Source organism: Hippopotamus amphibius, chromosome 5, assembly GCF_030028045.1.
Source record: "Hippopotamus amphibius kiboko isolate mHipAmp2 chromosome 5, mHipAmp2.hap2, whole genome shotgun sequence".
Lineage (NCBI taxonomy): Eukaryota > Metazoa > Chordata > Mammalia > Artiodactyla > Hippopotamidae > Hippopotamus > Hippopotamus amphibius.
Window position 1 is genome coordinate 84,411,571 of NC_080190.1, and position 4,109 is coordinate 84,415,679.

The window sequence follows — 4,109 nt, forward strand, 5'->3', positions numbered from 1 at the left end:
ACCCCCCACCCCTAGCATATCCCGTGGAGGGAGGGTGGGTGGGAAGGTTTCCCTTGTTTCCACAGACTGCCTCCACCTCCAAGGGTGAAGGGCAGCCTGGGAGGAGGGGATGGAAGGAACACCACCCCCCACCCTGCCCCAGCCCTTCCATGGTCTCCCCGTTCCTCACTCAATGGAGGCCCAGCTCCACTGGGAGCCACAGCAGCCACACTCTTGGTCGTCAGAGCAGCAGCTTTGGGAGGTGGGCTTCAAACTCCCTCCAGGAGGGCCACAGCTGCAAATAAAAACGAAGAACCAGCTCCTAACATCCCAGAGGTGAAATCTGGAACATGATGAAAATTTTCTCATGGAAACACTGTTGGTGAGTAGGTTTTTCTGTACAAGACTTCACAAATTCCCGAGTTAACAGCTTTCTGTGGGCTGACTTGGGAACACTGGTCCCTGCTGGCCCTGCTTCTGTGGGACATGCTTCCTAAATTCCAAACTTCAGATTTCAACCTCAGAACTCACTTTAGAAGAATTTATCCTCATAGATTTCTTGAACATGGCTCTTGTTCATGAGTGTCCCTGAACTTCCCTTTGAGTTGGATCAGAAATGTTAAGACATAGAATTCAGGTGGATCAGCTGTGGACAGAGGTAAGTACGCTCCTTTATCTTTATATTTAGGAATTACAGGAAAATCATGAGACCACAGAGCACCACCCACTCATCTCTCCATTTGGCGGCATTAGTTCCAAAGCCTTTGATGAACTTCTGTCACTAGCTATGAAAGCTTAAATTTCTCTTATAATTGCATAGGGGAAGTCCCAGGGTAGAAGGGATTTTTTTTTTTTTAATACAGGAGTTGATAAAAATGTATGTGTTGTTTTAATTTCACTCTGCCATTATTTGCATATATTGACATCTGTATCTGTTGGCATTTACCTTTCGAAAAGTTTTCATTATTAAGATTATATTAGCAGAGAGATAGAACCTCAAAATTTTGTTTAAATAAAGGTTATTTGGATTCTAGACTTTGACCAAATGCAGGATGACTTTTATCTGTGTTACATACAGAAATATCAAAAGTAAATCTCAACTGAAGTAGAACTGTAACTCAGTTGTGATATAACCCCAAATAATTTTCTTTAAAGTTCATTTTTTAGCAAATAAATACTGTAGAATCATGATGATGCTGATACTTTACAAAAGCGGAAGTGGAAAGGAAGGAAATTATGACTAATTGATCAAAGAATTGTTAAGATTTGTTCATTAATACTTAAGAGCTTTGTTCTCTAGGGCCCATGTTAAATTGACCACAGTATGAACTAAGCTGCTTGTGATGAAGCCCTTTTGCTATTAGAAGGGTGAAATCTCTTTAGCTAAGTTCTAAGAGACACGCTTTTAATCAGAACTCCATCTGCAGTGTTACGATGTTATGTGATGAGGCTGTGTGTAATAAACATTTTATTCGGTTGTGGTAGGAAATTGCTACTTACAAGGGAATGGAAAGCAAAGCTGTGTTAGACACCCCACACACCCAGGACATATACACACAGAGGAAGGCTCACGTGGAAGGAAGATGCAAATACAGTGCAGGGAGATTTAAAATGACAAGATTTACAATTGTTAGGGCTTCAGTTGTTTGCCAGGATCGCCCAATGATATTCCGGATAACTTGTATGAATGAGGCTTCCATGTCTGTGACACTAAATAACAAGTATTCAATAATATAGAGGGAATTCCCTGGAGGTCCAGTGGTCAGGACTCTGCGCTTCCACTGCAGGGGGCCCAGGTTCAATCCCTGGTCAGGGAACTAAAATCCTACAAGCCATGCGGTGTGGCCAAAAAAGAAAAAAAAAAAAAGAAAAATTCAGAAAATGCATGATAATAGGCAAATGTTGCTGCACCTGTCTTTTCCTTAGTAGTCACTTTTATGTGGTACTGCCCTCTGCTGGAGGATGAAATCTATTCACATCCTTTGAGGCCTGGGTGAGACCAGCCTAGAACCAACCTTCTATTCATGATTACTTGTCCATTAGAACCCTTAGAAGTAGCGCCACTAAAAGATAGGAAGAGTGCAGTTATTATATTTTACAAGTTGACGAATATAAAGAGAATAGGCCAGCATAATTGAGAGGAGGATTCCAGCCCCCTGAAGGTCCCCATCATGACATCACCTGTCACTTGGATGAAATGTGTAACGGTCAACTCTAATAACAGTTCCTGAGCCTGGAAATTCTCCTTAAACACTCAGTAGGGCTTTTCGTCCGTGGAGATGTGAGGTTAGCTGCCTGTGAATAGTCTCTTTCACGTTCAGTGTAATGATGCTCCCTTTTTAACATCACGAGAACAGTGGCTTCTATGCAAAAAGGCAAAGGGGTCGACCTCCCTTAGTTGCAGCAGTCTTCGACCGGGAGTGCTCGTCTTGCCTCTTCCTCTATGATGGACGACAGAAAAACACATTATTTTAAATACAGTCCTAATAACTAAGGTCTAGCAGATTTTCTTTTTCAGATGAATGAATACGTTTCATTTAGTTTTGAGCCAAGATTATTCTCCCTATAACATTTTCCCACGTCTGCCCTCCGTGTTCTAGAATCTTCCTCTCCTCGGGGTCCATGTTTCTGCTCTGTGTGTTGCCTGTTTCAGGGCCACCTTCTCACTCCTTGAATCAGATTTCTTCCATATGCCTGCAGCCTTCTCTCCCCCGGCTACAGGCTAACATCAGCTTCCTTTTTCACTTACACAAGCAGAAGCAATTTGTTGGATTGTCTTTCATGTTTGATGACACTTTGGACCTAAGAACGTTGAACCTATTTTCTGCCCTTGTAACCAAAACATGCGTAACTATGTACACCCAAGGAAGTGACAAAAACAGTCTCCCTCTGTGTTGTATGATATCCTACCTGGAAATTCTGACTTCAACTTTTGAACCGTATGCACTTGGGTATAAACAGACAAGGGCAAGTCTTGCTTCCCTTGTGTTCAGACGGTGGCGGCCGTGATGCTGACCCAAGTGCGGGGCGAGTGGACCACACCTGGGGGCCCCCATCACAGAGAGGAAGACCCACAGCAGAGGAGGAGAGGCTGTTCTGTCTCTCCCCGTGGCCGTGTTTAGCTGAGGATGCCTCCCGGAAATCACTCCACAGCTGAATCAGCGATCAAAGCAGTCAACGGTGCAACTCATCAAGAAATGGTTGAGTGTATCAACCCTCTTGGTAGCTTCTCACAGCTTCCTGAGCTGAGCTGTGCTCCTCTGTTGGATGTGACCGCCAGGGATCATTTCCCTTTGAGGCGTGCACTCGGAAGCTCCATGGAGCATGCATCTTCAGCAGTGCTTTTAAACTACTGAGCTTTTGTGATCCTTTCTGTATCTTTGTGCTGTACTTCTGAAGCTACCTTCATTTTGATGTCCTGCATGATTTTATATTTTATGAATAGAAATTATTTTAAACTATAATAATGGGTGCTACAGATTAAATTGATGTCAGCCGTATCTCTAACTGGTGCTTTTATGGAGATTTAACACAATCGTGGATTCACCTGTTCTCTTGGTCAGTCATCAGTCAGAAACCAACTAACTTTCTAAAATGGGTCCTAAGGATGCAAAGGTAAGCACCACCTTCCTACCCTCCAGGAGCCTTAGACGAGGGGGAGTCTCTGTGCACGATGAGAGTTCCTGGATAAAATGCGAATGTCAGACTTCTCCTCTCATTCTCTTGACATTGCCTTTTGCTAGCAGAAGTCTATAACTTTATTGAAGTCCAGATTATCAACTATTTATTTCATGAGTTGTGTCTTTGATGTTGCATTTAAAGGCATTACCATACCCAGGGACACCTAGGTTTTCTCCTCTGTTATCTTCTAGGAGTTTTATACTTTTGCATTGAACATTTAGGTCTAAGATACATGTTGAGCTGATTTTTGTGACGGGTATAAGGACTGTGTCTAGATTCATTTTATTTTTTGGTGCGTGTAGATGTCCTGTTGTTCCAGCACCATTTGCTGAAAAGACTATCTTTACTCCATATTATTCTATTTGCTACTTTGTCAAAAACCAGGTGACTGTATTTTTATGGCTCTATTTCTGGGCTCTCTGTTCTGTTCCATTGATGTATGCGTCTGT